This window comes from Phasianus colchicus, chromosome 4 (assembly GCF_987193195.1).
Source record: "Phasianus colchicus chromosome 4, bPhaCol1.hap1.1, whole genome shotgun sequence".
In the NCBI taxonomy this organism is placed as follows: Eukaryota; Metazoa; Chordata; class Aves; order Galliformes; family Phasianidae; genus Phasianus; species Phasianus colchicus.
The window spans coordinates 30,274,283-30,298,605 of NC_143439.1; the positions used below are offsets into that span (position 1 = coordinate 30,274,283).

Here is a 24,323-nt window from a genome sequence, read left to right on the forward strand (position 1 = left end):
ACAATTATAACAATATTAGGTAGCAGCGAAGGTTTCCAAGGCAACCTGGCCACGGGTGCATTCATGCGGAGTGTGTGTGACTACCTGCTTTGTCAAGCCAACGGATGGATGGCAGGAGGTGTATGTGGGGGGGGGGGGTATGTATCATTTCATCAGTCTGAACTTGGAACACTCTTTAAAAGCAGAGGGGTATTTTTTCCTCCAGAGTATGTCTGATTGTACCAACTGTCTTGTTGCTTTTGTTTTTAGAATAGGCAAGACAAAATCATGGGAGCCAGGGTGAAGGCAGCTGGCCAGTGAGAGGAACCTGGGTTAGGAAGTACCTTCTGGACTAGTTAGCATGGGGTCTGCTTTGTAGGACCTCTGCTGGCATAAATAAATACACAACACTTGCCCAAAATAAGCTTTTTCCTTCCTTTTGTGCCAAAACAAACACCAGCCTGTTTTTCCTGATGTGCTAAACCAAAGAATTCCTCCTGACACCTTAGGTTTCTTGCCATCTGTTGCAGCACTTGGTATCTTCTTAGCTTTGCTGTTGCTCCCTGCCACCTTTCTGTTTTGCAGATGGGAGCTTTCCTGGTGTCTCTGACCTTCCTGCAAAGTGTAGAAAGGGAAAAAGAAACCACACAATGTTGTTTCCTACATGCTGTTCTTCAGGGTTTCTCTCATGTTCCCTCTGAACTGTTGTTGCATGTAAATATTATGTGAGAATGAAGGCAGGTTATGGTGAGGTGGGGGTCATCCTCTTCTCCCATGTAACTAGCAATAGGACTAGAGGGAATAGCCTCAAGTCTTGCCAGGGAAGATTCAGATTGGATGGCAGGAAATAATTCTTCTCTGAGAGTGATCAGGCACTGGAACGGACTGCCTAGGGAGGTGGTGGAGTCGCCATCCCTGGAGGTGTTCAAGAAACATTTAGATGGCGTACTGAGGGACATGCTTTAGTGGGAAATAGTGGTGATAGGTGGACAGGATAGGTTCCAACCTTGGTGATTCTATGATTCTGTGACCCCAGCTGTTGTTCTCCAAGTGTTACAGGTGCAATTGGCTTAGGAAAAAATGGTAGGGCTGCTGATACAGTTGTCAGGAAAAGAAAAAGCACCCCCTACACCCTCTAGGGAACTTAGAGAGGACTCCTGCATGTTCTGGGGTGGTATTCATCAATCCTGAGAGCTTTCCAGATCACAGGGCAGGTGTGGCAGGGCCATGATGGAGAGCAGCTGGTCCTTCATTTGAGCTGAGCTTGCAGGTTTGCACTGACACAACAGCAGTATGGGTCACTGAGGGATGTTGTCACAGGCTGAGGTTTAACTGAGCATTTCCACTGCTCTTGAACAATAGTCCCCTTTACAAATGAGTTTCGCTTGGGGGAAAAGCAAGGAGGATTCTGAATTATCTTTCTCTAAACCAAAGGTATTATTGGGCTGAAACATGTAGGTTCCGCTGGGAATTAACCAGTCACAAGAAGCATTGAGAGGAGCAGTTATTCAGGGATTGAAAGCTGCCTGCATGATCCCTCTTTCGGCTCTGGCATGTGGGCTCTTGAGCGCATTGAAACTCTGGCAACGTGCACAGCTGCATCCCCAGCCCCACGCTGCTTTTGGAGTAGCCGTGGTTGCTGCTGTGCATGATGAATGTCAATCACACAACAAGTGCTCAGAAGAAAGCTTGAGTGAGAAATTAAGTTTCTGGGACTTTGTGTTTAGATTATTTTTCCTAACCGTTGCTTTTTACCATGGATTGCAAAACATCCTCTATGCATACAGATGTGCTCACAGCCAGTCTGCTCTCCAGAGCTCACACTTTTGTGCTTACAGCTGTGGTTCAGATGTGCACGGTGCCTGTGCCAGTGCGTACACTGCCATCCAGAGGTGTGATGGCAGCACGTGCAGGTACCAAGTGAGCTGACAGCCCAGGACTCCCAGCACAGGTGTACTGTTGCCACTGAGCTATGGTTGTATACTGCACCCAACTGCAGTGCGGACATCGGAGGTTCTGCCAGCAGGATCCTCTTCTGAATTTGGTTGTTCAATCAACTGCCAAAGCTGTACAATGGGGAAATAAAGACAAGAGGTTGCAGGTCTGGAGCTTGTGCGACTTGCTAAGCCAGGAAAATGTGCTCAACTGCTTTTGCTGGGGTATTCCATTGCATTGTTCTCCAAGAGTTACAGATGCAATTGGCTTAGGAAAAAATGGTAGGGCTGCTGATACAGTTGTCAGGAAAAGAAAAAGCACCCCCTACACCCTCAAGGGAACTTAGAGAGGACTCTTGCATATTCTGGGGTGGTATTCATCAATCCTGAGAGCTTGCCACTGCAAGCTGAAATTTCTGACATAAGCCAGTTTTTCTGCTTGTGGGCAAGGTAGGCGGCTTGCAAACAGCCAGCCCAGACTTCAGAGCCCATTTCCACAGAAAGGGGTAAACTTAAATGGTTCATTCTCAAATTAACATAATCCCAGAGTGAAGTGCCCAGCTCTGCCATAGTGCTGCAGGTATTCAGAGTGCCGGAACTTGTGCCATGCCCAGCAGCTGTGTTTGTTGCAAGGAACTGCTGTTGCAAGAGATGAAGTTATCTGCTGGATTAGGGTGAGCTGCTGCTGGGCGAGCCATTCAGTTTGTTTAGGGTTTCTGATGTGGGTTAGAGTATTAGAATTCGAGCATGAATATAACTGAAACATTGGTGGCAGATAATTAAATTTGGCAGAGGCTCTTAAGCACTGAATATGTTACTGAATATTTGGGCACAAATGATTCATGCACATAAGTTTCATGTTGAAAACTCTCAACTACCTTAAGGCTGTGCATTATTTGGCATTTGGCTCCCAGAAAAAGGTGTATCAAGCTTGCATCTTCAGAGGCACAATCAAACGCTGGATTGAATTGCCTTTCCTTTGTACAATATGGGGCACTTGACAGTGCTATAGAAATCCCATTTGAAAAATGATAGCTGTTGATTTTCTGCTTGCTGAGAATTATTAGTATTTTTCTATCCTGCAAAACCAGCCATTAAATCAGCAAAACGCTTTGGCATTAGCGCTACTTGGAATGTGAAAAATACTGCTTCTTGTTGTTGAGCTGCAAATGTTTGGTTGCAAAGTTAAGGGAAAATCTAGGACAAATAAAGATCTTAATTTGAAAGACATTTTACAAGTAAACATGCAGCAGTTGTAGCTACAAATCAGATAATTGCTGAACATTTTAAAACCCAGGAGTATAAAATTAAAAACAAGAAAATCAAATTTAAGTGCAAACAAATAGCGGGGGAATTCTAAGTAGAAGGCTTAAATTCTTTCTTTTTTATGGACCATTTCTTTTTTCTTGGCAACTTCAAATATTGCACAGTGGTCTTTATTTAATCATCCAGGTTATAATATTTAAATGAGCAGATACTTTAACGTAAAATGGTTTACAGTCAGTTTTTCTATTACTATATAAGAAAAGTACCCGCGAAATGTAAAAAGGTCAATCACTTCAATGAAATAACTTTTAAAAATAATACAGTTTTACAGCCATACATAAATATATGCATTCTATTATGTCAAAGAATATGAAATTATATGGCTCAGTGCTGAACTGCAGCTTTTGCAAGGAGGATGCATTAGCTTTAAACTGGGATATATGATCACCAAAATGCATTATTTCTGCTTTGGGCTTCGTATTTCCAAGTAAAAGGTTTTTATACTTCCTGCTTCCCACCTTTGGCTATTTTTTTCCCACCTTGTAACAACAGACCTGTCAAAGTACTAGTATGTCTTATCACCATGTGTACTGGTAATGTACAATGACATAGACTGCTCCAAAAGTAATGCCTCCTAATTATTTCCGTGGAAACTACAACAGATACAACATGCATAATTACATTGTTTGGTAATTCACAGCTACAAAACACTCTTTTTTAACACCATCACCACTATTACCTGTGTATGTTAGTCCATGATGAACAAGAGTCTGCATGCCACGCTCATAAAAATAGGCACAAGCAGAAGTCACCTGCTGTAACCGCTGCTGAAACACGTCATACACCACCTCACTGTGCTCACATTTGTTGTTTGGTCTCTATAATCATTCAGTAAGCATTGATGAATGCCAGTGAGTGCATTTTTTTTCCACATGGAGGAATTCAATGACACACTTCGGCTTCATGTGCGTTTTCATTTCAGATACCATTCTGTCAGACTGCCCTTTTGCTGCCATCTGTCACATGGCAACAGCGTGTAATGAAATACTGGTGGGAAGGTTCATCTTCTGCTGCCATACCTCAAACATCTGCCTCACATATAGTGGACCAACGTAATAAAAGAGGAGGCATTATTTTCAGAGCAGTCCACATAGGTATTGAGATGCTGTAATGCTGCTGCTCTGCATTATGTCCGGCTGTCCTGTGCCAGGACAACCCGACTTCTCTGATGCATGTTTTGGGATAGTGCTGGTAGGTGAGTGGGAGAGCCAAGCTGAAGGGCAGTCCTGGTGTGTGTAGCAGTGAGGCTCTGAACGTATCCCCAGGTGGGATAGGAACTTTTCTGGAAGGTACAGGCAGGCAGCACTTAACTTTTGTGCAGAACTTCCTGAGATGGCAAAAGGAAGTGGAGAAGAGAGCACGAAATATATTTATGCAAACATCAAGTCCTCCTGTCTACCTATAACAAATATTGGCTTATTGTTTTAGAACTTTTAGCTCCATGGGTAGACTTTGCATCACCTGGGAAGTCTGTAGTACTCCAGATATGTATATGGGGCTGCAGGCTGGCTAGCTCTCCTCCGTACAGTCCTCAAGCTTGTTGTAGAAGCTTAAAATCAAAATATTTTGGTTTTGTTGCTGTGAGGAAGGGTTTGTTTAGTTTGGAGCTGAGCTTAAATTGGATTCGTTAGTCTAAAAAAGAGATGATGGTGGAAGATATTTCTCCAAATAAATAAGAAGGCTGCTGCAGTGAGGAATGCACTAAATCTTTTCTCCATGTTTGTGGAGGACATAAGAAAAATAATGGGACTCCAGTAGCAGAGTAGTGAAAATAATCAAGCTAAGCATTAAGAAAATTTTTTACTGGCAAGGGTCCCTATTGGAGAAGATCACGTGATTGGAAATCTTCACCAACAGATCTCAAGGCTGTTCTTGAGGACATGCGCTGGCCAGGAAAATGGGAAGGACTCGTCCTGGCTGAGTGCTGGACGTTTTCTGGGATCTTTGCAACCCTTTGGAGCCTCTGATGTTGTGAGGGCTATTTTCTTGACCATAAAACACTGTTTGTGTGGAAAAGAGAGTTTCATGCAGCTTAGGATTTATCAGGTTGGTTGTGACCATCCACAGCTTTTGCATACTCCTTGTCCATACGTGGCCTGCATGTCCATCGGCACAGATGGGGCTGGCAGAGGCAAAACATTTCTTTTAATCTTTCTAAGAAATTACAAATTAAGATGTGATTATAGAACTGTTAAAAAGGAATTACCACAGAGGAATTTCCAGATGGTCATGCACAATAACTAGTGAAGAGTGAACAGCAAAGTTATTTATCCAAATACATTTCTCTTTTCTCTTTCTTTCTGGTTGATGAGTCCTTTTCCTTGTTCTGTCTTCCAGCCCAGGTGATAATTTCTTTCTCAGTTTAGTTACAACTACCTTTCTGCCTGATTGCTGATTTTCTTGTCCATTGCGGGAAACGTTCTTTTAAACTGAGTTCTTCAGGAACATAAAATGCGTAGGATTGGTTTGGAGGTCTTTTCCCATCTGTGAAAAATTACTTGTGGATTTTCTGGCTGATACTGAGCTATTTGATAGTGAATAATAGACATTTCTGTATTGTTCTGTGGAGCATACCCTGGGGCAGGTTGAAAGCTGTGTTAGACCTCTGTCCACACTGCTTTTCAGTACTTTGAAAATGCGGCTCTGGCATAACTCCATAGATCATCTTGTCATAAGCAGAAGGCTTGTGATGTATCCAAAACCAATTACCTGTATTGTGAACAGATCCTGTAGCGGCAGCATGGGGTTCCCAGCAGTGCCATGTGGCTCTGACACAGACCGAGGCCTGGTGTTTCTATGGAATTGTACAGAGAACCTAGGGCCCTACTTAAAGGACACAATCTAGGCAGAAGTATATATTTGTTGATGGAAATAGTTTCTTCATACCATTTCCAGCACTTGGCAAGACTTGTTACGTTTTTTTTCCTCAGCACAAAGACTTGAACAAGATCTTTCAACTTGTGGTGGAACCGCATTTCTAGAGAAAATGGGTGACAAAAATAAACTCTTAACAAAAAAAACCAGCCTTTTTCTGCATGTGCTGGTTTGTTATGTATCCATTCATCTGCGACTGTCTTCTGACATGACATAGGTCTCCAAATGCATGAAATAAAGGCAAAAAACAACCTTTTCAGCAAAGCAGAAGGATTTCCTTTAGACAGAGCAGTATATTATTAACTTCCTTGTTAAATGAATATAGTCTTAGAAGAAAAAAAAAAAGGAAGACTTAAAAGAAATTTGTGTATTTCTGCATGATAGGGTATCAGACCATATCACTGCTGATAACCTCCTAGGCTAATTGCTATGCAGTGAGTGACCTTCTGCTTTGAATCAACAGTGAGGGTGGCAAGGCACTGAAGCAGGTTGCCTAAAGACATGGTGGATACCCCATCCTGGGAGACTTTCAAGGTGAGCCTGGATAAAGGCCCTGGGCAACCTGATCTGCTGTGGGTATCCCTGTTCATTGCAGGGGAGTTGGACTAGATGACCTTTAAAGGTCCCTTTCAACTCTAAGGATTCTATGATTCTATATTATGTTTAATCTGAGAACATGCTATGGCTGCTTCTTTGTGCTGACTCAGTGGGGCTTCAAACTGTTATTTATGGCTGATTGGGTAATACTTGCTTCAGAGCCATCTAAGTGATTTAGATACAATAGTTTTACCATTTTGCTGAATGTAATCCCTGTAGATGATTCTGGCATAATGTTCACTGCAAATGTTTCTACACGTTCCAGCTAATGTGTAGATAATTCCTTATTCCCTTTCCCCATCAAAGCTTGTACATCTTTATTTGTTCTCTGTACAGCGGGTGGATATTTTTTTTCTGAGTGCTAAACTTAAGTTGTAGAGGTCACCATGGGATCCAGATAGAATTTGTAATCTCTAACTGGAGGTTTCTGTATTCCAGAATAGGGGCCAAATGCTCTGTTTGTTCTTGATGATCCTTTGGGACGTGATCCCAGGGATGGAGGAAGAAGTCAGTCAAATCAGTGGGAAAATTTGGGCTGTCATCGGTCCTTCAGCTTATGCCATTAGAAACTGTTCAGAAATCAAAAACCTCACAGAGCATTTGCTGTCTCTGATGAGGATTGAACTGGAATGCAGTTTTACTAAGGGAAATTTCCCAAGGCAGTTTACACTGGATCCATACTCCTATTGACTTGACTTGGAAAATTACATTCTGATACCTCTGAAAAAATACTTGCCTTTATTATCTAACTGGAGCAAGGCTGTTGTAGTTTTAAAAGGCATGTTGCTAACACAGCACCAGGTTTCCCTGGGTTAAAATAAAACAGAATAACAAAATAATAGGTTGCAGCAGGGCAACACAGATGTTTGTTCACAACTTCACTGACCAGTTGCAAGACTAAGGGGACTGTAACTTGCTCAGTGGCTCCTCATTACTTGTTTTCATCCTCCTTTTCCATCAGTTTTTGTGCTTCTAAATCACAGCATTGCTCACAATTTTTTTAAGTATTCTTGTGGTAGAAGACTGCTAAGGAAGCTGGCTTCTCTTCTTCTTTTAGTCTCTTTCTCAAGGAAGTCTGTCTCTGCAATGCCCTGTATTTAATTTATTGCTACATTGCTCATGGCTTTATTTTACATTGTCTCACACTTGTGTTAGCAGTATGCTATCCACAGTAATCAAGGGTGTGACTGAATTCGCATCACCTTGTAATGACAGGAGTTGGGTAAGAATGGGCGATGATGCTGTAGGCACCCTGTTCATTTAGGCGAAATGAAGTCTGTGTACACAAAATGCTGTTACCTCGGCCACAGCAAAGCCTGAAGAAAATGTTGTTTTCTTACTTTGCAGTCAGCAAGGAACTATTATAAGAACTTCTACTGCAGGGGTCAAAATAAATCTGTGTTTTCAGATGGAGTAGTGTAAGTTTTCTTTGTAAATTCTTAGAGTAGCTCTCTGTCTTCATCCTAGATATGAAATCTGCTCAAGGAATGTGTATTAACTGTTCCATGAAAATGCAGATCTCTGCTTTGGAGTCTGAGTCTTTCCACTGCTTCCTCTTTGCTTCCAAGCTTGGTAACATGCTGCTGGTTTGTACTGGAAAAAGCTATTTCTCTAAAGTTCTTCTCCATCACTGCTTGGGCACACAGCATAAGACTTACTTATAGGCTTTAAAATTAACCTTAAACATCCATGAAAGAAACTTTATATTGTGCGAGTATAATACAAATCTTTTAGCTTTAGTTTGAGGAAATTCTTTTATTATGTAAATTTAAAACTATTTTTTAAATGAAAATTTAAAATAAAATAGCCTTTGAACTCATAAAATCCACCTTTGTAAAAGCTGGCATGTGGATCAAAAAATATGGGGGCACAAAAGCAGTTGTCCCTGGCAATGATAGGCTCTCAACAGCCCATCCCCATGCAGAATGACTAACCTGCTAAAATCATTCTTATCAACTTATACAAATAAGCAGATAGAGTTCTAATCAATTGCCAGCATTTCCATGTATTTTTTTTTCTTGGGACCTGAATATTTATCCATACTTTTTTCCTCTCTATTTTTGTAGAAGAGTCTGGGAATAATTTAGCTAGAGATTCCTTATTCCTCTGGAAACCAGGGCTGCAAACTTGTATTTTAAAGCTGTGAAAAATGTAATGTATTATAAGCACTGAAATTTTTGTTCAAGTTGATATTTTCAAAACGAAGTTTCCATTGTAGTAAAAGCTTTCCATCGTGAGGTAGCAAAATGTCATTATTTGTAATAAGCAAAAAAGAGAAGCCTTTGTTTTGGCTTCAAATTCAATACAAGTAGGTGGGATCATTCTAAAATGCATGGAAGTAGCATTCAACAAAATATGCTGGTAATGATGGTGCAATGAAATTCCCTACATGAGGATCAGTCAATCAGCCATCTCATCTCTGTGTCTTGCTTTCCCTGCTGCATGAATGCAGACCATCCATGAAACCAGCTCCCACACCATTATAGTGGACTCTTTGTAGGCTGTTTGTTGGGGCGGGTGTGTATAGCGAGAGATGTCTATGCATTTACACCAGTGTGTCGGTGTTCAGTTTAGGTGCATGCCATACATTGCTGCTGCCACAGATGGATATGCAAGAGCAGAAAATGCAGCTGGAGGGTTTCAGATGCCTCAGTCCAGTGAGCCCTGGGCGTTTCCCAGGTTCGTGTCGTTGCAGAACCCCTGCAAGGAATACACTCCTGATTGTGTAAGATTCAACCTTGCTTTTATTGTAAGCTTACTTTAAGCTTTTTTGAGTCAAGTATGATTGGTAAGGGCCCAAAAGATTTTGCAGGTGGCACTGTGCAGGTGACTGCTGTGCCCTCTGCTTCTTCAATCCCTAACAGTGCTCCACAGTTAGCTGGAATGATGAATATGCCTTGCCTACCTCAGTGTCAAGTATTTATTTCCTAAGTTTAGGGACACAGCTAACTAAAAGGAAGGACAACCAGTCCTTGGGGCCCATGCAGCTCACATCTGCTCTAACACATTTTAGGCTGTCCTGGCTAAAGCCTGAGGCTGCATTGCTAATCTGACCCAGGGCTGATGCACAACTCTATATATACATAGCTAGATTCAGCTACCTCAGGGTCTCCATGACAGTGCCATTTGCCTGTCATCTTTGTTCAGTTGTTTTGACTGCTGACATAATGTAGTTCGTTGGTGTCCACATTCTGAATTAAAGCAGTTTTATACTCTGAATTCTGGGGATCCTGGGACTAAACTTAAAAACATATAACCTTCTTGGGAAGAAACAGAACCAGTTTACTCTTGGATATCCAAGTTCCTCATCAGATGATGTTTCTAAATTCTGAATGATCTGGAAATTTATAGCAATGAAATGAGGAAGAGATAAAGACAACAGGGTTATTCCACACACAGATGTTTCTGTAGAGGAATGACCTGTAGAGAAACTATGGAGAGTATTTGGTAATAGCTAAAATTCACTGAGCAGTCTAATCCAATAAAGACGTGTTAGTAATCAGCTGTGCTACATGAGAGAGGCACAGAAAATTAATGATGCATTCCTGACTACAATAAATATTTCTTAACAGAATAGGCAGAAGATGATGGTGCACAAGGACCAATATTTCATCGCTTTTGTCTTTTAATGAGTGCATAGCAGCTACCTTTTGTTGTGAGTAAAAAGTGCTTTCTTTGAATGTAAGTGCTGGTGGTTGCATAATATGAAGCTTACTGATGCATATAATGTTAGCAGAGGGCCGTCTGAGCAGAATGAACACTTTAAAATTAATCTCTGCATAGATCAGCAAGCACACACTCTCCCATGTTGACAAGAGCAGCATACTTCTGTAGGAGTAGCCAAACTTTCAAAGCCTGGCAGCTGGAGTTTGCAAACTTGTCATTCTGTTATTAGCCCTGTAGGCCTTAGGGAAGGGGTAATGGATGAGGTGATCCCTTGTGTTCCCTTCCAGACCTACTTTGTTTGGTTTCATGATTCCTAACCAAGCAAGCAATAAGCAAAAGTGTTTTCTGAAATAAGCAGAAGGAAGGGGATGTGTATTAATTATGCAAGATGCTTGATCTGGTTCAAAATGATGTAGCTGGCACCAAGGGGAGTTCATCAAAGGGCAGGTGAAAGGAGCCATTACGATATTTGCTGGTTCTCCTGTGACTCCCAGTGTTGCTTAGATGTACCTTGAGGGTGAAAGCGTGAGACCTTAAAGGGCAGGTTTTGAGGGGAGTAATTCCAAAGTAGAAACACTAGGAATTAAATCACAATGGCAAGATCTTAGTGGATTTGTCTGCTGCTGACTTATGTCTCACAGTCCTTTAGAAAACATGGAGCTGGAGGGTAAAGCTGAGCTCCTGCTCACAGCAAACACCTGAGGTTTGCTCAGACTTTTTTCCAGTTAGGTCACAAAAACTGCTGAGGCTGGGGTCCTTCTGCCTCTCTGGACCTCTCTTCCTTTGCTCAACTGCCATTGCAGAGAGCACAGTTCAGCCATGCAAGAAGGGAAGTCCTAAAGGGCCAGCCTTGAGGCAGGCAGGTCCTCCTGAGAGGTGCCCCCTCTCAGGACTTGGGTTGCCTGAGAGAGGGGTGCCTGTTTATGGAGGCCTGCAGATGAGGCAGCAGCTGTACCTCAACTCTTAACAGGTCTTTTGGTGCTCTAGTGGTCATTTGCTCCTTCCCAAGAGATTTTTTCTTGACCTTTCAGTGGTTTCAGATAAGCTCTCCACTTTATCTGTGGGGACATTTGAACAAAATCTGTTTTCTTCTATCTGCGTGCAAAGCTTTGACTAGAGGAAAGCTACAACAAACCATTTGTTTTCCTCCCTTTTGCCTTCTTCCAACAAATCAAGTAAACCCTCAGTTTACATTTTGAATGAAACCTAGATGATCTCTAAGCATTTTTGCTATACATTGCACAATATCTGTAGGTGTGAGCACAGTTAAGTTTTCTTTCTTCTATAAGAATTATATATCCTCCTCCCACTAGCTTGCTTTCTGGTGCACTTCAGGCTCTCATGCAAAGACCCTGAATCATTTTGGTGCCCGCTTTCCACTGGAAGTAGGTCGGGCACAGGGCCTTTATTGTGCTTTCAAAAATGTACCTTTTTTCAATGTGTTAAATCCCAACTGGGATAGCTGTAGTAGTAAGGAATTAAGTTGCATCATATCTTTTTTAAGACAGGATGGTTTTTCTGTGTTCTGGCAGATTTACAGTCCAGAAAAACAAATCATTATAAGGTACACTTATAAGAATAAACAGTTGACAAATAAAGCTGGCTTTTGAAACTAGGTTGAAAGAATTTATATATTTTTTTTTTTTGGAAGGAGGCGATGATAGGTTTCAAAGATGAATCCATGCAATCTAATGCCTACACCATAATTCCTCCCCCAATTAGCTGGTTATAAGGCAATACCATCTCTCGCCTGTCACATTATAGGTTTTATTCAAATGAGATGCAAAGGGAAGAGAGCTGATACTGCTGTCATTACCTGAAACAAAAAAGCCCAACCTGTCCAACACAACTAAGCAGAATTCTATTATGTAAATCTACTTCCATATTTTGGGAACAAATGATAGGCAGGACATAAAATGGAAAAATAAATTATACTCACACAAGTAAAAGATCAGTCAGGCAGCTTACTGAGATATCATTAAGGCTGATGAATCACTATTATCATTACAAAAATAACACATAATGCTTCAAATCCAGCATCGTGGTTGACTTCTTTCCTGATGAATATTTATGCAGTTTCTTTTGTTTCTTTGTGTGTCTAACAGATGCCAAGCTAAGTTCAATAGACAAATTGCATCTCTGTGAACTGTCACAGTCTTGTCCTTATTTTTTCTAGCAAACCGAAGCTAAATAGCAAAATGGAATAAATAAGCAGAGGTCAAAACCTCCATCTCACTACAAGATTCAATCAACTGATAAATAATCTTTGGAAGTATTCTGTTCAGTTCAAAGGAGGGATGAAAGTTAAATCCCTATTACTTGAAATGAACAGTTTGCTTACCTGTACTCTGAGGTTCATTAATTATTTGACCACTGTGTGTGTCATAATCAAATTAGTCACTTATCTCTACTAAATTTCTCAGTATTCCTTGTACCTGTGCTCCTTAACTGCAGTGCAGGATGGGAGAATGATTACAGATTTCTGTGTTTCATTAGCAAATAAAACTTTTAACCAAATAAAAGATTAAAAGAAGGAAAATAAAGATGGTTATAGATGCTTTTTGTGGGGGGCAGAAGCTTAAGTCAATGTTATTTACTTCCTTTTTCAAGTGATAAAAGATCAGTTCAGTCAATTCAGTGTCACAGCAAAATCTCGTTCAAAAGCAAACTTCTATCTTGGCATGATGGTATTTATGGCAGGTGATTAAATCCTTTTTTTTGGGGGGGGAGAGGGGCTGCACCTCAAAATGTACATTCTTATTGATCTGCTTTGCAAGCTTTCTGTGGACGAGTGGGAAGAGAATCAATGGTGCTTGGCACCCAAACAATTCTGACATAGAATTTATAGATTCGGAGAAACAGCTTAATTGCTAGAATGACGTTTGCAGCTAAGCCCAGTCACTTGCATAACTACTGCATGTTACCCAAGTATCAGGCATAATGTATATAGCGATATATGAGAATACTATGAGTATTTCTGAAATGTCACCACTCATGAGGCTTTATACTACATTTCACTGATACTCAAACAGAAATTCATTCTCTGAAGTATCTTCCTCATTTTGCTACAACTGGAGTCTCTTGACACTTTTTGAGATAAGTAGGGCTTCCCACAACTAATTTCAGCTGTAAGAAGACAGTTTCCCATTTAAAAAACATACCAGACTGAGCTAGGTTAAGGACTTTCTCCCTGTCTCTATTTTTTTATTCCTTTCTTCACACAGAAGGCCTCCATTTGCACATGGAGAACATGGGATTTGGTACTGGAATGGATTCCTTGATTGGAATGGCTAAACAGTTAAGTACTTTTTGAGAGGTGAGGTATTTAGCTTGCCATCACTTGGCTGAGTAATATATTTGTAAAGATCTGTTGCATGCTTTGGCATGTAGAAATCTGCATAAAAGCTGACTCTCTATTGCAACCTAGACTGTCTTGCTGACTGGTCTTTGAGTGTAGATGGTGTCCAGCAATAAACTTCCCTGGAGTTGGAGTTAGCTGTGGTCCACTCTCTTCATGGTGGTCTTACAGTCTCTCTGTTGCAACTTCTTCAAAAAGTGAATTTGCTGATATTCAACAAGACTGCAACCAAGAAATGACTTTTTTCTTTATTCCCCCAGTAATGCAACACAAAATGTATCATCCAGATGACTGAACATATCTGGGCATCACATATGTCTTTTTCTGAGCTTAGTTCATCTTTCTGACAAGGCCATTTTGGATCAAGTACCAAATGAGGCCAAGACTTGAAATGTTTAGCCAGATGTGGGTGTTATGTTCTTTCCAGTAATGCTGTAGGAAAACAGTTTAGCTGCTCTATGTCATCTGGCAACTTTGCTGGTGGAGTTTAATACCTTCACAAAAATCAGCACCCGCCATATCTATCTATACAAAAGGTACTGAATGTTGTACTGAACATCTAGGACTAGAGGGAATGGCTTCAAACTGTGCCAGGGGAGATTTAGGCTGGACATTAGGAAATACTACTTTTCTGAAAGAGTGGTCAGGCACTGGAATAGGCTGCCCAGGGAGGTGGTGGAGTCACCGACCCTGGAGGTGTTCAAGGAACATCTGGATTTTGTGTTCAGGGATATTTTTTAGAGAAAACTATCGGTGATAGGTGGGTGGTTGGACTGGATGATCTTGTAGGTCTTTTCCAACTTTGGTATTTCTGTGATCTCTGTGATCTAGTTTCTTACTGCATGGCCAATGCCAGAAGGTTTTCCAGAGATGCTCTTGCCAAGGAATGTGACAACGTGTAAACCTACACCATTTGCTAGTGCTCCTGATTCCTAATGAAAACATTAGGTCTGGACTTAGAAGACAATTATTATGGGGAAACTTTCTCATGCCTGCATGGTTCTGTTTTCAGCTGGTAGCTTTGGCTAGTGTCAATATGAAGTCATTTGAATCCCTTGCTTGGTTAGCAGTCTCTAATTAGATACAACGAAGCAGTATGAAATAGCTGTATGTACTCTCTCCACCAACGATTGATTGATTATCTTGCCTGTCTGTGATAAGAACAACAGGACCTTTTCATATGTATGGGACTGTCTTTTCAGCTACCAGTTCTACTCAGCTCATCAAGCTTTACTGTTCTTCAGGCACTGTTATATTTTTGTTTGCTCATCCTCAAATTTACACTTCCTGTTTGATTCTGAAAGTACTACATGGAATTAATTGGCTTTTTATTGCAAAATAAATACATGATCTGTTGGTAAGTATTGCACATACATACCTTCTACTGAAAATTTTACTAAAAATCAATGTATTAACTGGATGGCATTTCTATTTAAAACAGCTAGCATGGCCTAAACTCAGGCACACTGTGACCAGGTTGCCTTGGCAACAAAATTCCTCAAATTGAAGGGGTATGTAGCATAACATGTTTAGATAGCTTTGATTTTGGGGCATGGTTTTTAAAAATCATAATTGATTCGGTTCAAACATATTCTATCAAGTGATAATACTGTGTTTCAAGTATCAGCTAGTATGGCTTCATCTACTATATCTCTGCTACAAATTATAACTATAAAGTGTATAGAACAGAAGTCTAAGGTTAAAGAGCAGTTTATTTCAGAGTTCAGCATGTGTTTGGTTGAGCCTTGCTTGCTAGCTATTTTAATTACTGAATTCTTGTTTGTGTATTTTTTCATATGTACTAATCTTTTTAAGAGCATCAAAAAAAGCCTTCTTCAACTGCTATTAGGGTAACAGGTAGCAAAATTCTTGACCTTGTTTTATTAGGTTCTGTATTTTCTGTAATTGTTACTACAGGGCTCTCTGCAGCACACTCACTGCCTCCACATAACCTAGCACCCTGCAAAATGGCTCTCTTCTGTCCTGGAAATAGTGTTGAACCATCACTGAGGTAGTGTAGACAGGTGTTGCCTAGGAATTTTCTTCTTGATGTGACTGTAGCCTTTCTTAATAATACCTGGCCCTCAAATGGCTATAGGTGCAGGGTCACAGGTTAACATGGATTTTTCAGCAAGGCTTTGGGGCTTAGCTCCAGACTTCCCAGGGGAAGACTCCTGCACCAGGAGTTGTAGTTGTTCATGCAGCTGCCAACTCTGGAGACAGATTTTACAGTGCTACCTCAGCTTTTGCTATGACAGGTGGTGTTGCAGGGTGTAGCAATTGTATCAGAAGGAAGGTGAGGTTGTCTGTCCGTCTACCCAAATGGATGCTGCAGTACTATCTTGGGGATAACCATTTCTGAGGCATAAGTTTCCTTGGTGTTCAGGATCCAAGTGTGGAGTGAAAACATCAAAAAGCTTCTCTCTCATTAGTTGCTTCCAGAAGTTAACTCATCAGATCACGAGAAATACTCCACATAATCTTTCTTCTGTTGTTTCTGTAGTTTCCAGGGCCGCTCAGAAAACCCAGTTGGTCATGGCAACATGGGCCTCTCCTGCAGGCATTTGCGACAACTTACAAGTGGCTTTTGCAAGTGACAGTTTGTGTTAAGTTGTTTCTGCTCAGCAGATACTTTGGGAAACTAAGTTGCAGGCTTTCCAGAGACTTTGAAATGAATGACAGTTAATACAAAAGGAACATTCAGATCTCCTAGGAAGCAGTTTCAAAATCCCAGGCTTAATGTTTCTGTAGGTGATTTTTCCAAAGTGCGCTGGAGATGTGAGAGCACAAGGCCTCCTGCAAGGTCCTGTGAGGGAGACTGTGGGCTGCCTACCCTAAGCCAGGTATGAAATGACTCTCAGTGAGCAAGAACTTGAGAGGTTTTCCCCTTGTGTTTCCTCTCTGCTGGCCTAGATTAAACTGATCTACAGTTAAAGCAGATGTGGGACTGGGAATCAATAGCATGTAAGCAAGTGCTGCTGTCTGGATTTAGTTATTTCTTGGTCTCCGTCTGGAGCTGAGGTTAAATGGAAGAATGTACGTTTTTGTGAATTGTTAGACCTTTGAGGAGTAAAGAATTTGCCCTGCAGTCTGCTCTGAACAGCAGAAAACTTGTGCAGATGATAATATTCATCTCATTTTTTTTTGCCTTTCCCTCCAAAACTGAATCTATTGCCTCTCCTGAACTAATATGTAATGTCTCCAGTCTTGATTGAAATGTCTCAGTGCCTTGTTTCCTGAGCAGATATTCTTGCTTTTCAGCACTATGTTTTCCTTGGACGTGTGCTTCAGTGGAACAAGTAGGGGAAGCCATATCCTATAGTAATAATAATTACCTGAGCACAAGTCACGCTGTCTTGATTTGTGTACATTGCAGACGCTGAGAGCATTTCTGATTTGATCTTTGGTACAAAGTTCCCTTGCTCTCTCACATGGTACGTCTAGGAAGAGTGGTAATAAAAAAGAAATCATTGAAGCCTGAGAGTTCTTTGCTTTATATTTCTGACAACATGAAGGGTTGTGACCAAAATAGAAAAACGAATTACAAAAACTCTACACTTTTCCACTTTGTTCCTTTGGGAAAAGAATTTTGAATACAACACATGGAAATACTTGTGTGCATTCATGTCTTCTCTAATGGAAATGAACTAGTTTGACAATGATTTGAGGAAATCTGGAGAAAATGACCTATCAAATGTTAGCAAAGTCCCAGTGCCAAATGTAGGCAACAGAATGTTTTTGAGACTTGCTCATTCTCTTCTTGCTGAACACCCATTTGCTCTCCTGAGAGCAAGATTGTCATGGAGTTAACTAGATCAATCTGTGCCTGTGACAGGGGGCAGTAGGCCCCTGCCCCCCACCCCCAGCCCCACAAAATGGAAAGGAAGGAAGGGAGGAAAAAAGCAGCGGCAACAATCTATGGAGGAAAACTTATTTTACTAACTATGATATTGGAATGCAAGATAACACAATATAATACAATCTAATTGAAATTGAGACTAATAAATCAAATAAGATAGAACAGAGAGAGTTCCTGAGACCAAGTCAAACCTGAAAAGCTTGGAACGGCTAGGAAAGCACCTCCAGCACCCACTGCCAGGCAGTAAGAGACCGCCCCACCCGGAAGGGTCAGATCCCATGACTTCCGTAACCTGTATAGGGATAGGTACCTGGAATTGGAGCATTATCACTTTAATTCCAGTACATGATGTTTTGATGCAGAATACTGAAAACCAAAAAACATAAAACCATGACAAAGACTTTTTTGCTCACTATCACTGGCTTTCCCTGAAAATTCATAGTGTTGTTTGTTATTCTTTACTGATGGGTTTTGGCCAAATAAGAGTCAGTCTTGCTGTATGATTAAGAAAGCATGCCTGAATTTTGTGGTTCTGTATTTTTGTTTTTGACTGCCTATCAACTTTTTGGATCTGAAAATCTGTCATTTAGGTGAGAATAAAACCAAGATTCAGCTTAGGGGGAAAACAGAATCACAATAGATTCTGTTGGAGGATTTCTGTGTCACTTGACACAAGATGTTTTGTTCCTAATCTTTCCTTTCCATGCAGCCTTGACCATTTACCACCATAAGTGGGAGTTCAGCTTATATGGGTGTGTGTATTAAGTCCTGTCTTGTTATTACATTAAACAGGACAGATGAAAAATGTATGACTATTTGTCAATGGAGTAATAAATATCCTAATCATTTGACAGAACCTCTTAATGCAGTTATGATCCTGTGGTTTAATCAGTTCTGCTTGGGAAAGAGACACAGCAGCCGGTGCCAACACCAGAGAGTGTTGCTGAACTGTAGTAACTAGAAGGTCTTGTTCTGCACTAGGTTTTTTAAAATAAAATGAACTGTGTAGCTTTCTTGGGGCACAAAGTGAAATGAGACTTCATTTAATGAAACCAAGTATACAAGGAAAATCAATGGACTTCCTACTATGAATATATATATAATAGCATAAAATGTACTCAGAACAAAATGGCTATCCTGGAATGTATGAATAATTCTTTTTGGGTAATGTGCTTCACCCAGTATCCCCCATTTTTCAGCAGTCACAAGTGAATGTGTTGGGAAGATTTTAACATACATAGTTTCTTCAAATACTTTGTACCCTGTGAGGATGGAGGCTTCCAGAACCAAAACATTTCCTTCAGATGATTCTATGAATCTGCTTTCTTAGTTTTACCTGGTGCTCCATAAGCTCTTGGGAGAGAAACTGAAAAATCAGTACCTTTGCACACAGTCTATGCTACTCAGGATTAAAAAGTAAGAAAAATCCTATTTCAGGTTAATGCAAAATAAACACAAAATTCAAAGCTTTAGTCAACAAAATTTTTTCAGAGCAAACATTCCTCAGTTTATTTTATTTTATTTTATTATTTTCCTCTGAGCAGTCACCTGGAATTGAATGACAGAAACACCTGAGATACCTAGTTCTTCACCACCTGGTATCTTCTTCCCTGCACATTCTCATTGACTTGAAGAAAAAAAGTGGTGGTAAACTGACATGTTCTTTTTATAAAATACTGCAGTATTAGTGTTCACCACTTTTTCCCCCGAAAGCATTGTTTGGTAAAAAGAAAAGGACTTTCCTTGGTACTTATCCAGGAACACATGACATTCATCTAAAGTTGCAGGTGAGCATGAGAAGAACCAGAGATCTGCCATCAGCAAAAGAAAACAGCTTTAGAGTTCAGCTCTGCACTAGAGGTGCAGAAATTTTGTTCAGCTAAAGGCAGTGGCAGTACAGTCCCTTAAGAGAAAAGCACGCAAACTGAAACCAGTCTGCAGATCTTTTATTAAATCACATAGCCAGAGTTCACGCATTCAGTACTTAGTAAAATCTGCTTGTGGGAAATGTATTTGGGAGCAGAAGTATTTACAGTTTCTTGCATCATTTTACTTATTTTTCAAGTTATATTTGGAATAGCTTAATACTTTTCCTGAAATGTGGTAGTGCACAGAATCTAAAAACTGGAGAATGGCAAGAAACCTAGAAATATTGGTAAGAAGTGCATTCAAATGGCAGCTGAACTTTCACTTCCTGTTCATAGCTTACTTGAAAGCCAGGCAGCTAATGCTGCTGTGGTACGTGCTCATTTACTCTTAGTAGCAAAAAAGTGGAAAGTGTTACAGGTACTCCCTTATTTTAATTTTTTATCCTGGGAAAGGAGAACTTTATTTCAGTCCATGATTTGACAGTACTGGATGTTTGTGGTGAGATCTGAGCTGGTCAGCCTGTCCATTCAGCAACAGGCTGACTTGTCTGACTAATAATATTACTGTTTCATGTTTTCTGCTGCTGTTCCCCTCCCTCTCAGGACCCACATTGTCCACTAGTGGTTCAGCAGATTAGTTGTCATCCATTACATACCCATGCTGACTTACATGTAGACCCAGACATCTCGGCTCACAAACAGCCCAAACTCACTTCATTTCCAGTGTCTGCTGACATTTGTTTAACAGAGTACTTCAGTTTTATAACCTTTTATAGCCTTTATGGTCAACAACTGGTCAGGCTTGGTTGACTAGAAATACGTTTCATCAGCCTCTGTGAGTAGACACCTCACCCAAGATTGGTCTGCTCATCTGAACAGGAAGAATTGTTTTGAAGCACATTTAAGTCGTGTGGCTATAGTTCAGTAAATTAGGGCAAATTCTCCTAGCGGAAATCCTTTTCTGGACAGGGAAGCCTAACTTCATGCATCTAGATCTGGGAATATTTGTAGTATTCACCTGTTTGATAAATGTGCAGAGCTGTTTCTTGAGTTTCAGGGATTTTCAGACATCTGCACTGCATTTCTCTAAGATGTCTGAACCTTCTGAGGGTTAAGGTCACCTCATCCTGCAGGACAGGGAACAGAGTTCTACAACCTCTCATGCTCCTGGTGCTTTCTGCCCTCTTTCTTTGCAGTTATTTTTTGCTTTTCTTCCCCTTTTTTTTTTTTTTTTTGACATTTTTTGACAGTGTCCCCCCTATGCAGTTCAGCATAACTTGAAAAAAAAAGGTCAGTTTTCACTGGGGTCAGATGTAAAGCTTTTTAGAATGAAAATGAAGATTTGGCTTGCAAGCTTATCTTGGCAAAACAGGGAAATTCCTTTTTGAAGAATCTTGTTCAAGGAGTACACAATATGGTCTGTGATTGCAGGTGATATGTCTTTGCCTCTTGTCATTTACCCCAGCATGCAGCAAGGGCAAGGTGACAACAGCAGAAAGGGAATCTGTCACCTTCCTGGAGTACCTGCAACCTTTTAGGCAATTACATGTGCTTCAGTCATTTGTGCTGCTTCACGGGTTTCTCCACAAAAACACAGCAGTCAACCTTCTTGTTACCATGTCAATGTCACAAACAGGCAGATTATAATGAGCTTTGCTTTTCATCTGTCTTTAATGAGAAGAATCTAGCGCTGCCCAACTGTTCTCTTTTTGTGCTTTATAACAGCACTCAATCATGCACAGAAAAATGCAATAGGAAAACTCCACGTTGCACGTGCTATGCTCATCAGTTCCTCAGCAGCTCCTCTGGCAGTCTCTGCACTGGTATGAATGACAGTATTTTAGCAAAGATCTTGTAGAGGTGGCAGGCATGGTGATTTGTCCTGCACAAGAAAGTTCTCTGAGTACATGGCAAAAATGACAGTAGCAGAATCTTTTTCACTGACTTCAAAGAAGCCACAGGTGTCAAACACTCTTGAAGATTCAGAGCCCTCAGTATAGGACTAAAATTGTAATGGATGCTTAAGTAGTTTGTAACTGTAGAAGCATAGAATGGCTTAGGTTGGAAGGGACATTAAAAATCCTCTAGTATCGACCTCCCAGGCTGTGAGCAGAGTTGCCATCCACTAGTTGCCAGGGCCTCTTCCAACCTGGCTTTTAGTGCCTCCAGGGATGGGGCAACCACAGCCTCTCTGAGCAGCTTGTGCCAGGGCCTGCAAGTGCAACTCCTCTTGCAACTGAAGGAGGAAGACCTCATCAACAGGCTCCCCTTCAGTGGCAGTATAGGCTGCTAGTAGAACCCAACAACCAGATGTCCTTTATTGGTCTGGTCCCTAATCTTAACCCACAAGCACTCAACCTGTTCATAGCTGCTTCTCAGGAGCAGATTTTTGCAGATTATCCCCTTCTTAACGTAGAGGGCAACTCTCCCACACCTCCTACTCTGCCTGTCCCTTCTAAAAAGGTTATAGCCCTCAGTCATAGTATTCCAACTGTGTGGAATTCATTTTCATTTCTATTTTGCAGGAAAGTTTACATGTTTTTGTTAAACAAACAAGAAAATAAAACCTCAAAATCTCCTTTCCCCTCTCACTTTGAAATCATTATCATATCTCACTACTGTAAGACTGTATTTTTAAAAAACAATGCTTTGAAATTAAGTTTATATTTGAATGCCTTTATTCAAACACCATCCCTTCCTTGCACAGGAACTGCTATATTTTTAAAAACTGAAGAGATCTCTAGGCTGTTGGTGCATGCATTTCCCCAGAATGGTCCCACAGTGCAGATTTTGTAGCATTTATGAGCTGTTTTGATAGCCCCTCTGCTGGGCTACTTTTAACTTTGGATTCCAAAATACTTCCCAGAATCTGGCCCACCTTGCTTCAGAAATGGAATTTAGATGCTTAAATCATTAGGAGAAACAGTACCAGTAATACAAGCCCTTTCAAGAACATAACTCCACGTCTTTGGCAGGAAGTCCATAACCCTGTACATCAGACAAGTAAGCAGGGTTTGCTAATAGGGGAATCCCCTTGACTTTGGGAATTTTGCTGCGTGACAACCTGCAAGTCATACACTTTTTCCAGAAATGTGTCATCAAACCTCAACATCTTGTTCAGGTCTCACAAGCCAGAAAACAAATGCCTTTGTAAGCCAGAAGCCACACAAGCATCCCTCTATAAAGAAAAAAGTTTTCTTCTATGTCATGTTACATATAAGATCATTACAGAATTTTCAAGTGCTGCACAAAAAGAAAAAGAAAAATTGGTAGCTTAGATCACCTATCTAATTATGCAGTAATCAGTGGTCCCTTCGTTAAGTGAACATAGTAGAAGAGTTAGATCCTGCCTTGAGTTCCTCAAAATGCATAATTGGTTCGTGTTTGTAAGAGAAGGGTCAACCAGAAGGTGGGCATCTGCAAGTGTGGTGGTTTGCAATTCTTACCATGTGTACAAATAGTTCCTCATAGAAATTGTGTAGAATTCCATTATGCCTCATGTCACAAGGCACATAGGAAATACAACCTGTGGGAGAAAAACGTTCTTTAGGGAGATAGGGCCTGCTGCTTGGTCAGATACAGAACACAGGCACCACTTTAATCCTCTGTCTGCAGTATGCCTCGAGCATTAGTTGGGACATCTCACCAAATCACAGAGTACAAAGGGAATATTTACATTATGCTTACATGCACATTTACAATGCTTACACTAAGCATTATAATAACATCTCTTACCTGTGCTTCCCTGTTTTTATTTCTCCTTGTATGGCACATGTGGTATACATCCTGGGGGATTCCTTTTCCAGTAGCTCAGGATCTTCTGTAACTTTCCTATTTTTATTTGGAAGAAGAAGAAAGTACAAGTCAGTAATTTGATATTTCTCCTGTGTTTGTATGCACTTGGCTTATTCCTTTTCCCCCATTGTCTTTTTGCACTTAGTGGTGAATTGATGACATACATATATATGATTTATAGCATACAGTTATTGATGAAGATATTATTTGATTATTCAGCATCAGTATTTACAGTAGTCTCTTTCCTCTGAATTACAGACAGACTTGTTCCTATTATTGCGTCTCTGAGACTGTCAGCTCCATGGAGAAAGCATGGAATAGCCTAAGTTTGAGTCCTTAATGTAATGAGTTCATCGATATACACAAGTACTAAACTGGACTTGTGCAGATTTTTATGAAACACAGCAAACCAAACTGACCCTATTCCAAAAACTTTCTGCTATCCTGAGATCCCTGAAATGCAGTGCCCACAAAATAAGTGCAGGAACTGTTCATTTCATCTTGATTCTAATGATCTCAACTGCTACTTGCCTGTGGAAAACCAAAACCCCTGCAGAACTTGGTGTGCTTTTTTATCCCATGGACTCATATTGTTACATCTGATATACATTTAAACTGAGTGTTTCAAAGTCTCATCTGCTCTCAGTCTCTTACTGACTCAATTCTTTTTTGATATTACATATTTTGCTGAGAAAAAATACTGGTTCAGGCAGGTACATAATATTTCACATCAATTAATTTCCTATAATTTGCATTTTCCTTGTACACAGTATCAGATCGTTAATAATGCTAAGTGTAATGCAAGTTAAAGCGTAGAAGTTCATTTTCTGTTGTATAAAATGATGCTTCATCAATAATTACAAAAAAGGATAGGTCTACAGATCTTTGCACTTGTTTCTTTAACAAAGCAACATCGGAAAGTGAAATTTCCATAGCATTGACACAGGATATTGCATGTCTGCATTAATCTATTTTATTGTGTCTGCATGTTTTGATCAGTTTTGTTTAATTTGATCAAATCAGAGAGCCATCATAGTGAGGGCAATAGAGTGAGCTCCTACTGGTGT

The 24,323-nt window shown here is 40.5% G+C and overlaps 1 long non-coding RNA gene across 1 annotated transcript in view; it reads left to right on the plus strand.

Annotated features, from left to right (window-relative positions):
- The window catches only part of LOC116231137 (uncharacterized), a 644,852-nt gene that overhangs the window by 362,469 nt on the left and 258,060 nt on the right, over nt 1-24,323 (plus strand). The gene's annotated exons all lie outside the window — the stretch shown is intronic.